The sequence below is a fragment of the Lonchura striata genome, chromosome 4 (genome assembly GCF_050655825.1).
Source record: "Lonchura striata isolate lonStrDom1 chromosome 4, ASM5065582v1, whole genome shotgun sequence".
NCBI lineage: Eukaryota > Metazoa > Chordata > Aves > Passeriformes > Estrildidae > Lonchura > Lonchura striata.
In genome coordinates, this window is record NC_140706.1 from 41,811,074 (window position 1) to 41,823,982 (window position 12,909).

The 12,909-nt window shown below is 37.4% G+C and overlaps 1 long non-coding RNA gene across 1 annotated transcript in view; it reads right to left on the reverse strand.

The window, feature by feature from the left end:
• LOC144246224 (uncharacterized) overlaps window positions 1-12,909 on the reverse strand; it is a 47,530-nt gene that overhangs the window by 30,695 nt on the left and 3,926 nt on the right. The window contains exon 2 of the long non-coding RNA XR_014955137.1: window positions 4,259-4,350. This is a non-coding gene — a long non-coding RNA (uncharacterized LOC144246224). The remainder of the gene's footprint in view (window positions 1-4,258; window positions 4,351-12,909) is intronic.

Below are 12,909 nucleotides of genomic sequence, written 5' to 3' on the forward strand. Positions count from 1 at the left end.
GAAGAGTTACAAAACTGGGCCTAAGTCTGTGAAGCTGTGATCTAAAGCATGTGCTTGACAAATGTGTTTGACAAATATTGTAGAAAATACTAAAACAAAACCAATATAAATATATATATAAATTTTTGCCATCCCTTGTGAAGTAAGGGATGCATCTGTTAGCTACACAGACACATAACTGGGCACAGAGGCAGCACCCAAGTACAAAACAGGTTTTAGTGAAATATGCAATGAAACAAATACAACAGGAGGGTGGAGTCACTGTAACAACATACACTTCATATACAACAATTTTACAGCTCTTCAAACTGCTCAAATTGAAAAGGTCCCCTTTAATAAAAATTACCTTGTTTTTCTGTCAAAACAAACAAGGGCAAAGAGAATAAAGAATCATCTTGGTTCCAAGAGAAATTGTTCATTACATCAGATCATACAGTGATAACCTGTTCACTAAAAGTTTAATTATTCTGCTACGAAAAGTGAATGAATTTTGTCCCTTTTCACATTTAGGTCTCATCTTTATGTGATCTCCTATGTAAAAATGATGTGGACATGACTCTCATCATTAGTACTGCAACTTTCAACTCTCCTCAGAAAATTATGTAAATTAAATAATCCTGTTATTGTTAAAATGACAGGTAATATTATTCAGGTAAGCATTAAACAGTATCACAATGATTTTGTATGCAAGAAATTCATTACTTTAAGACAGGAACTGGATAATTTTTCATTGAGACAGGGGTCTTCACCAAAAGTGGCATCAGCACAAAAGCTTGCCTTTCCTTTGAGAAGCAGCAGCAAGCAGGAGGAGAAGCTTCAGATGGGCTCAAGCACAATATCAATTTACATGACACTTTTCACCATCAGCCTATGTGTATTATGCACCTCCTGGTGAATAAGCCCACAAAAAGTGTGATTTTCTTCTGTCCTTGCCAGTGCGAAAAGGACAAATAACCCTATATTTTAATCCATGTAAGGGAAAAGTTTTAAAGAACTCTACAATTTTTTCAAGTGCTCCTAATACCTTATTACCTAAAAAAAAACCCCCCAAAAAAAAAAAAAAAAAAAAACATAACAACAACAACAAAACACTAACAAATATAACATCTTTGCTTAATAGAAGAAACTATCATAAATTCTAGGGAAAAACATGGCAATAAAGTTCAATTGTTCTGTCACTCTCTAGCATAAAATGTCAACTTCAACACAAGGGCATGTGAGCCCACTTAGCTTCTGGTGCAAGCTGAAGTTTGAAGGCATACACTGAGATGTACAGCAGACCTCTCTAATGCATCCATTGGTGGAAAGTAATTTTCTCTCTCTTAGCTGTCTGGAGAGACAGAGCTACTGGCTCAAACAACAGTCACTGAACATCTTTTCATTCTGGTGCACTCTGATAAATAATGGCTACATTCAACTGAGACACGAATGAGCTTCCACAAACAGAAGGTTTTGAAAGCAACATCAGGTTGCTTTGAAATATCCCCTTTGAAACTCAAGGCAAAACTCTTGTTGAATAACATCTGTGGGTAAAATTTTCTACCATTTCTGGCAGACTACAAAATAAGAATCAGAAGGAGAGCAGATTGAAAAACTCTCATGAGATCAAATTTGCCTAGCTCAGGTTCTCTTCTTGAGTTCTGAATATCTTTGAAGCTGGAGATTACACAATCACTCTCAGAGTTAATGTCTGACCACGCTCAAGGCAAAATTTTTTCTACTATTTAATTGGATTTACCTCATTGCAACTTCTCTCTGATGCCTCTTGTTCTGTCATTGTGCACCTACCAGAAGAGTTTGGCTTCATCTTCCCTGTAACTACCCACCAGACAGTTTAGGATAGCAACAGCATCTTTTCTTCTTCAGGCTAAAGAATCCCAGCTCTCTCAGCCTCTCCTTGTGCATGATTTGTTCTAGCACCCCAGTGGCCTTTCTCTGGACTCATTCCAGTATATCTATGTATTTCTTGTACTGGGGAGCCCAGAGCTGAACACAGTATTTCAGATGCAATCTCACAAGCACCAAACAGAGGGAAATAATAATTCCCTCCACCTGCTCTCCATGCCCTTGCTTTTAGTCTAGTATACAGTTGGCCTTCTTTATTGAGAGGATACATCACTTTCACATGTTCAGCTTGTCCACAGGGACACCTAAATTATTTTCTGCAGTTCCATATCTCCAGACTGGACTGTTATAGCTTAATTCCTGTAGATAGTAAACTCATCTTCATTGTTTATGTTTTTAAGAGCATCTGGGCCACAGTATCTCATCTTTGAGCACTTCACACTGTCATAACTCTTCACAGCAAACCAGACAAGCTCTGCTTATTGCTCTACTTTAGCATACCATGTAAGCACTAAAGGCAAACAAAATCTTTTCATTAGCCAAAAAAGAACTTGGATTTTCAACCAAGGCCAAGACAGTGCTGGCAGAAAGCAAAGTTACTGTGTATCACCTCATAAATCCTGAACACAGCTCACATTCATATGGAGCTAGAAAAAGGGTGCTATGAGTCATCTCTCAAATGCTGTAAGGTTAAACCAACCTGAGTGTTGTCATAGCATCCCCTTAAAGCCACAAAATAAGCATTTGGGACTTTTGTTTGTGAACATACTATCATTTTCTTCCTCTTCATTGTCCTGGTCCTTTTGATATGCGATGTACAGATAGCAGTATTTCTTACTTTTCTTTTGGCTCAGAAAAACAATCTGTCGTGCCACTGGGTGTCTGACCACTAAATTATGTAGTTAATCCTGTGGAAGAGGGATTGGAAATAGCATTTAATTATGAGCAGACACCAAATCTCAGTCTCATTTTCTTTGCACTGTTTACCTCAATATAAAGATCAATGAATCTGTAAGCAAAAGTTAAAATGATATATAACAACATGCACTGAAAATTTTGCTTTGGAAAAAATAAATGTAAACTGCAAAGCATTTGAAATTGTGATATCCTGGTGTAGCTTACTAGGAGCAAATAATCTTACCAGCCCAGTATCAAAACTGAATGCCTAATTCTTTACTCCTTTACAGCCTGTGTTCTTATACATCTGTGAACAATCTGAGTAAAATACTACCATTTTAGCAAGACATGTCTTCTGCTTTTTAGCAAAGAGTGAAATCTGTCAAACATCCCAAAGAGATTTTGCCAAGATCTTGATCTCTATTCATTGCAGCCATTACACCTGAAACAGATTTTTACCGCTAAAACAAAACTTTTTGAGACCATAGTTAGCTTCTATGAAGATTTAGTAAAATAATCCTAAGGCACCACTGAAGAATAATTGCAACAATTAAGTATGGACACATCAGAGATCAAAAAAATAGCAGAATGGTCATATGGTGCTGATTCCTACTTCTTACCTCCTCTTCTACTAATGAATTTAAAAAAAAAAATATGATTCTCTTTCTTGCCGTTTTATAGACAAGTGCATGAGTCAATAAAAGTTGTGCATTAACTGTGATATGTCACAGAATCACAAATAGAACAGCAGAAAGCCCCTGCATTGAATACTTTGAAATGTATTACAGATTGGTGATAATATAAAAGGATTTAAGACAAGAGATCCAAAAGAAAATTCAACAGTATGCACATGTAGAATTATAAAATATCCTGAGTTGGACTGTGCACATACTACTTTAAAAAATATGTAAAACCTACCTAATGACCACTGTTCCTGTTTCAATATCTGCTTTAGCTAACAGGATTCTACAGATTTCAAAGAAGTAAAATACTAGTAACCTCCATGGTTTTCTTGATATTTTCACCTTTTGTTAACTTGCTTAGCTATTTCAGAACACTGTAAATATGTACTTCTATACCAACAGCAAGAAAAGTTAATGAGGTTATGGCAGTGGTTAAGGCACTCATTACCATGATGTTAACTTAATAAAAGGAATCCATTTTAAGAACTGTAGCACTGTAACAACAACGTAAAGCATCTTTTTACCTTTTTGTTTTTTTTTTTGCAGACACTGCAGTACTGCCAGCCTGAGACAGTTGCCCTTACAGCCTTCAGGCAGCTGTAGACTCAGGAACCCTATCCACAACCTCATTAGAACAAGACTGAGTGAAACAGAGGAATACAGAGAGGGATAACAGCAGCAAAGTACTACAGCCTGTGGAGGCAGAAGTGTCTTCAGAGTCCTAAGCCACACAGAACTCTGGGCATCAGCAGGGGGCACAGGAAATAACAAAAGGAGAAGTCACAATTTAGAAGCCACAAAGTTAGATGAATCTCTGAAGTAATCATGCTTACCTGCATAAGGAGGTGCAACTGGAGATGGTACCCTCTGTACATTCTTGGTCTGTACATCTCTGTAGGTGTAGCACTCTCTTTGAAATCTATACCTATTTCACAGGGAGGAAAATTTCAGTTGCCACTCTTAAGATTTTTTCTTCTTGAAACAGGTATAATGTAGACATAGGATAGAAAAGAACAAATCAATTTTAGTTAAATCTAAAGTCCAGATATGAAGCATGACAACAGAAGAAATACTGTAACAAAAGCTCACTTCCTGATCACAGAAAGTGAATAAAATCAACTTTTGAACCATTGAGGGCAAAAAAGCTAACTGGAAAGGATCAGAATAAAATAAAAACCAAACCATGGGAGTTTACTGTGTTTGAGGATTATTTGTTGCTTTTTGTTTTTTTCTGATTGACCAAGCAAAGCTTTTAAAACAAAAACAGTTTCAGTATGCAAAAGCAACCTATAAGGAAACTAGAGAGGGACTTTTTACAAGGATGTATAGGGATAAGACAAGGAAAGAGGGTTGGTTTAGACTAAAAATAAGGCACAGAAGCCCTGACTACTTGAGCTTTCTGGTTAGGCAGTTGCTTATTCAGGAAAGCTAGCATGTAACAGCACAAGAATAAGAAAATCCTTTTGTTGATGTTTTCACAGCTACCCATTGTTAACCATCCTTTATATGGCTACATTCTTACACAGTGCATCAAACGATGATTGAAGAAAAAGTAGTGGGAAATAAGACTTAGATACTATGTATAATATCACTACTCCCTGATATTAAGTTATGTTCGAGTGCAATTGATTCTCTTGTCACAGCAGTTGCACAGAGATCTATTTCAACCAGCACCTCTATCCTACATACAGTACTCCAGAATACCATTTTCATCCCTGCTACTGCCCAAGTGTATACACAGGCATACATCAGACCAGACAAAGTTACAAATGGTAACAGGGTACAAGTTTGAGGTTTGAATTAATCCCTGAAACTCTAAGAGCAGATACATGTCACTGTGGTACAGTTTATTCAGTATCTTTTATTGATGCATTTTTTGTCTGACTTCCTGTTCTGTACAAAAAGCCTGGTTGACTCTTGCTGTGAAATACACTTAGAGATAGTTTCCAGACAATCAGATCTTAAAAGTTCTGATCACCTTTGTGCCCAAATTTATTGTGATATTATATTCCAGCTACAGATTTTTTAAAAATGTGCTCACATGTAGCATATTGCTCATCTACACTGCACTGAGATATTTTTAAGCATTCGTTCTTTTCCCCACAGACTGACAGGGTTTGATAGATAAAAGCAGGATACAACAAAAAGCCATGCACCTTTTTAAATACTTTTACATCAAGTGGTGGCTCTGCTATTAAAATAATGGGTACTCAGTTAACATTGAGTATGGCCCTTTTCGTTTTGGTAAATGCAACCTGTAAAATGTAGGTCTTTAGTACCAGCATCCAGAATCTTTTGGGAAAAACCTGTGATTTTGTGAAATACACACTGAAAAATATTTAACTAAAACACTTTCTTTTTAAAGCAACTGCGAAAAGAATTGTAAAAATACTATTTAAAAACATTTCAATTGCTGCATTTCAACACTTAAATTCCTCTTTATAAATAATATGCACCTCAAACTTACTGCAATTCAAGCTTATAACTTTAGACAACATAGTTATATATATAAAGTAGGTTTATATTCTATAATAAAAAAATCATTTGCTTTTAAGACTGCACTGTGTTAATTACATACATGTATACATTTCTTCTATTACTACATTATTATCATCTTCATAATCATCAAGTTCTCTGTAATTAGTTTACATTTTAGATTGGGAATGGAATATCATGGACCCAGTATAAGCTGGCATGGATCAGGCTGAAGGAGGAATGACAGCATCTCCACCATGTCCTGTCTTCTGTCTCTGGCTTTCCTTGAAGGGTCCTCTCCTTGCTCACAGCAGGAATACACCTGAATGTCTCCACAATACCCCAAATACCATGCTAGCTGGGGCACCTCCTCAGTTTTTCTTTAGCTACAGGTTAATGAGAATTAACTGAGAGTTGATGAAATATACTGTTCAAGTCCTTTTGTAGAATCCTGCTTTTTTTACGAGAGCCTTCTGGGCTTATAGTTAATTAATAGTAAACTAACTCCATAGTAAACCATTAGTTGGATTTTGTGTTTAAAAAAGATGTAAGAGGCTTCAGGACTAGAAATTGGTGATAGAGGTTCTCCACAGGCTTTATACCATTAAAGGACAAATTGGAAAAAAATTTAACTCTTTAACACAAGGCAACTTGTGCTTTAAATTCCTGCCTATTGCTAAGTACCTGCAACGCAGAAAAACAAAACTGCTTAGAGAATTTTCAGTGGTAACCTGAATACTATATATAGTTCTTTAATATCTTTTTTTTTTTGTTAAAACTATTCATCAAATGGATGTCTTTTGTCCATAACTCATTGACTCAAAAGCATCAATTGTTTGTCTTCCTGAAATAATATCATGTAAAAGTTGAACTTAAGTCGTGGACAAAGACCTCAGAGTGAGGTGAAGATAAATCATTTACAGACAGCATTTATATTATCAGTACCACTGAGGCTTCTTTATTTATTGAAAGACTGTTAGAAAATGTATTATTAACTTTTAATTTGATAGACTTTACTTGACCAAAATAAATCTAAGCCATTTCTAGACCACCACAATTCATCACTTTAACTTATTACATAGAGAGAAATTCTTAATTGCCTCCAGAGTAATTTATTTTAAATGAAAGTGAAAAGAATTCATAAATTAATCATCCTTTTAAATTATTCTTTCCCAAAGCATGGGACCACTTATTTTCAATAATAGGTTTTTCCTACTCACAGAACATAACACTGCTCAGTATAACTCACGGAGCAACCAATTTTGTGCTGCATTTTGGCTAGTGACAAAGCTGATTCCCTGACATTTTCAGTCTTCAGAGTGGTTACAAGAATCAAAGGGAAGCAGGAAAGGACTAAGTTGTGAAGTCAAAATTGGAGACATCTCTGATGACTAATCAGTATTTAAGAGCTAAACTTGTATTCAAACCATTTTACATTCTCTACAATTACCGAACAATACTTCAGCAACTGGAGTTTGATATTTCAATGAACCAAGTTCATTTGAAAGGATATTTCACTTGGCAAGCCATGGTCAAAATGATTTAGATTTTTATCATGTTATAACACACTCTTTCGAGTCCCCAGAAGTGCTAACTCAAAAACTGCAGGATAAGTCCAGAAAAAAAAGCAGTCAGAGGCTAAAATCCATTTGAGAGCTTTTTAGTAAATTTAAGGAAGGATAATCAGGCATGCCAGAGAGGTGTGAAACTTGCCAATGACCTATTAAGTTTTCATGGTGCAGGACTTCTTGCAATTGTAGTTAGGCATTATATCTACATTTTAGGAGAGAACTATGCTTGGATTAATAGCAGACAGAGCAGCTGCTGGTCTTTGTCTTCTTTCTTATTTTGATTTGTAAAAGGTAGGAAAATAATCTTAACTTTCCCAGAGAATTATACTAAAGGGGTGATCAAAACAATACAGTCTGATGAGATATTCTTCTGATTAACAAGGACAAGACAGTGCATGGCATACTTGGCTTTCAAATGATACAACATTGATTCAAATCTTAACTTTGTGATCCTTAAATGGTCAACACCTTTATCAAAAGGGAAATGAGATAGTACCAGCCATTTGTCCCAACATCCAAATAAGACAATGAATATCTCCATTTTTGTCTGCATGTCACCTGGTATCATGAGCATGGGATGGCTGCACCAGCTGCTCACCAGGAGCACGGGTGGCTGACAAGGCTGCAGTCAGCCATGGCTGCTGCAGGATATAACTGGGAATCTTGAAGGGGACACATTCTCACTGTGAAGGCACAATTCACTCTCTCTCCAATATATTTGACTCCAACAAGAAGGTATTTTCTAATACTACGAAAGGGTAAAGTCACCCCACCCTAGTGGGTTTACTTCCTTTCCTGAAATGCACTGAAAACACAGCCAGGCCAGGTCTGTCTGGGAGTGATCACTCTGGCCATTTCCCTGGTGGTGCTTCCTGTACTGTCTCCCTGCACAGCTGGCTGTCTGTGCTGCAGGGCCCAGAGGGTACCTTCAACTGGGCAGATTCACACTCAACAGAACTGAAGAATAAGAAATATTAAATTCCCAGTAATAACATTCAAACAAAGGAGCAAAATTAACCCAAGTCTATTCAGATTCAAAACAAAGGATCTCTAAGTAGAGTTTTCCCACAGATATAAGACCAAACCTAAGGAAAAGTGCCATCCCAGCACCAGCTTCCCTGATAAGCACATTATCTCTGCTGCCTACTGCAAAGCAGAGTTCACAGGGTGCAGCTTGTGCAAGGTGCTTGCACACTCCAAATAAATATATTCTTTATAAAGAAAAAGTCCTGTGGCAATTCAAACCCAGCACTATTTAAGGCAGCCTGCCTGTATAATTAGCAAGGGCAGATTGTAATATGTCAGACCTGCTGGGGAAAATTAGTTCCTGAAAGCTCTGGAAGCTGGGCTTAGGTAAGCACCTCTTGCCACAGCATTTAGTGTCCATTTTAATTGCCCATATTTCTTCTGAATTGCAACAAATTGTTAAGGCAAATAACATCTCACTTATTTAACTGTTAGGGCCAGCCAGCCTGTGCTGTAAAGGGATGACATCTCAGGTAATCAATATTCTTCCCAAAACTGAACCACAATGGTATATAATAAAAATCTTCTAAGAACTCATTAGTGCTCATTTCCTCCTGCAGCCTACAAATATGAAATCTAATTTTGTAGGTATTTATACTCTCTTTGCATTCATTTTGGCTGGAAATGAATGGTGGTGTTAACTAAAAATATCCTCTCAACATTGAAATGAAGTATGTTGGGTTAAAAAACAGTCCAAACATCTGCAGTTCCTCTCAGCTCAAATTATACATTATTTAATTTTATTAAGTTCTCCATCATTTCATTTATGACTGACATAATGAGAAAAATTGCTCTGAGCACAGAAAATATTAACCTTATTGTATATTCACGGTAAACCAAAAGAAGAAGCATGTCTGATGTTGACCCTAGGTAGCCTGGTAGAGATGACTACAATTTTTTTAACCATCCCAAAGAGAAATTATGTTAAGTTCAAAAGAAAGATAACGCTCTCAGTCTCAAAAAAAAAAAAAAAAATCAAACCACAAAACAAATGCTGTCTGCATAGAAACTCACATGGTAACCTGTCAGTAAAGAGCAATGCTCTACTCAGAGCAACTGGCAGCACAATCTGAACAATTAGCAGAGATAATTGCTTCTCTTAGAGTATGTACCAATCTCTGCCACACATCCACATCTGGCCATGAATATTATGTTTGCATTCCCCAGAAATGACCACAAAAAGACAAAAAAACCCATAGTTTGACACAATGTTTCTCCATCAGTATTAAAACCCAATGACATGTTGGTAACTCAATGCAGACATCTCGGTGGGGCTGACAGGCTCAAAGTCTAAAAAGCTATCACACAATTTTAGCATGAACATATACCTTTCTTCAGACAAAATGTTCCCTCAAGAATTACCTCAATCTATTTGAAAACTGTTGCTTAAAAAATATTGCTGTAATGTTAATTTTAAGTGAAACTTAAATGTAGGTGTTAAATTAGATATTAAATCCTTTTCATGTAATATTAAAAATTTATTACTTTCCCTCAAATTCTACCATGTTGTGTATTCATAGCCTTTGGATACTGAACTATCACAACAAACACTCTGTACATGTCTAGCCTGGTTATTAAAACCACCTAAAATAAACCTATGAGAAAAATTATATTTTCAAGGGCTTTTTGTAAAAGCAGAACATATTTCTTGTGTCCTCTTGAAAGAATGATGTTTCCAATGATCTCCAGTAAGAAGGGCTTCAACTTGAATGAGCTCTCAATATGCCAAGGAAAAGCTGAGACACAAGAAAGTTTTGCTTTTTAGAAGGTAACATGTAACACCTGCCATGATCAGGATTTTCAAACAAAATTGCCTCTCCAGTTCTCCTTTGTGCTCAGCTACACATGAGAAGCTGTGGGGTGCAGGACAGAGAATGCTAACCCCATCATTAAGAATTTGCCTTATGTTACATAGACAGTTTCTACTTCCTGGGAAAATTAGAAGAGCAGCTCAGTATCCTCATGAGCCAAAACAAGTCAGACCTTAAGACTCAAAACCTGGCACTAGCCTTTTAAAACCACAATTAATTTTTACTAACAGAGAAAGGGTGAATGAAGTAAGCTGTCATTATGTTTTATATCAACCCAAACACAATAAATATTTGAGTCATTAATGAATATTTTTTTTTTTTTTTGTGCAACAGTTCCTGACATCATCTAATTTTTCCAAAACAATGTAATTTAATCATCTGGGAAACTAAGTGCACTGCCATGTATGGTCTTACACGGGAGGCCAACTGTAGTGGTTTGTAAGAAGAAAACCAGAAGCTGTAATAGGATTTCTCTTCTCCCTTCCCCCTGACAAGCTGTAGACACAAGTTCAAAGTCTGTAACTAAGACAAAAATATACAAGGCTCAGTTGTGCCCACCATAACATTCATTTCATATCACTATAGTTACACACTCACGCAAAGCTCCCCCTGGTTTACACCATCTACAACTAGGACCACAGAATAGTGAAACTAAACTTTTGTTTACAGTCATAAAAATGTATCAGCTCATTTGAAAAGACAACATTTATTTGAAATTATATTAAAATAACAATTTAAATCCAAAATTCACATGAAGTATAACATGAACTACAAGCCCAGAATTTTCCTGACTATTGCTTTACATATACATAATAAATTATCCTATGTTCCTCTAACTTCAAAATACATTCAAATTCCAATTTATAAGATGATTACTTTAAGCCAAATGAAAGAACACCTTTATGAATCCTGAAGCATTCCTCCTTTCTGCATAACAAAAGCATTTTTACCTTTTCTTTGTCTCCAAACTTTTATTAGTGTAAGTATATATGGCACACTCCTACTGTACTTTTTTCTTTCTAAAAAGAAGAATCAGTTCTTGCAACTGAACAAGAGGAACTGCCCAAAATTTAACAAAGGCAACTGTGGGCCCCTGCATATGGAGTGGAACAACCAGCTCCAGGACACATCGGGGGTGAGCTGCTGGAAAGCAACTCAGCAGAGAAGGACCTGGGGGTCCTGGTGGACAACAAACTGTCCATGAGCCAGCAGAGCCCTTGTGGCCAGAAAGGCTGATGGTGTCCTTGGGTGCATTAGGAAGAACATTCCATCAGGACTAGGGAGGTGATCCAGGTCCTCTGCTCAGCTCTGATGAGGTGCATCTGGAGTCTTGTGTCCAGTCCTGGGCTCCTCAGGACAAGAGAGACATGGACCTCCTGGAGCTGGTCCAGTGGAGGGCTACAAAAATGATGAGGGGACTGGACCACCCCTCTTATAAGAAAAGGCAGAGGGAGGTGGGCCTGTTCAGCCTTGAGAAGAGACAAGTGACAGGAACTCATCAATGTCTGTCAGTACCTGAAGGGAGGGTGACAGAAAGTCAGGCTTGTCTCAGTGGTGCCAAGTAATAGCACAAGAGGCAGTGAGCAGAAACTGATGCACAGGAAGTTCCACCTGCACATAAGGAAAAACTTTACTGTGCAGGTGACTGAGCACTGGTAAAGATTGCCGAGAGCGGTCACCGAGTCTCCTTCCGTGGAGATATTCAAAGTCATCTGGACACAATCCTCAGTAAACATGGTCTAGAGGACCCTGCTTGAGCAGTGACGCTGGACTAGATGACTGCCAGTGGCTACTTCCAATCTCATCCATTCTGTGATTAAAAGACCAGGATAATGACATGGGATTCTTATACTGGCCATAGATGCAGATTGAAGATGACAACTATGGCAGGTTGTGCAATTCCTTTGGCAACAAAAGAGGTAAACAAGGGCATAGTCCTACACCTCTTTCTCTAAATCTATTTTCCTGCATACTAATCCTCCTATTTTCAACAAGCAGCTGGGTCCTAATACCCTCCTAGCATATCAGATCTGCAAGACTTCAGAAAAGCTTATCCTCTTTAGCAGCATGTATGGAAACAGTGGCAATGTGGAGGTGCATTTCACACAAGCAGCAGCAGGGAAGGCAGGACTGTTACTCTTCTTGCATGAAAGCCCTTTAGACCAAAGCCTAAAGCAACAAGTTAACCTTCCAGCAAAACTCTACACAATAAAAACCTCAACCATTGATGTAAAACAGACCCTCTATTTCTGTGCACAGGTTAATCATGGGCACAGACCTCAGGCCTGAGGTGCAAATTTGACATTGGTTTTACATTGTTGACCTTCCCACAAAGGGCATTGGAGTTCTATGGATAAAAAGCACTACAGGGACAAAGTATAACTTCAGTATTAGTGTAATCACAGCAGTAAGTCACAACTGATTCACATCAACGTGACTATAAAATCCATTCCTTTAAGTTCCACAGTAAAACAAAAGAGGGAGGTATTGCATATGAAACGGAAAGAATAATGTAACAGAAAGGATATAAAGCTGGGATGATTCAACAGCATTTTTGAATTATAATCACCCATGGAGAAAGTCAGCAAGCAGTTCCTCAAA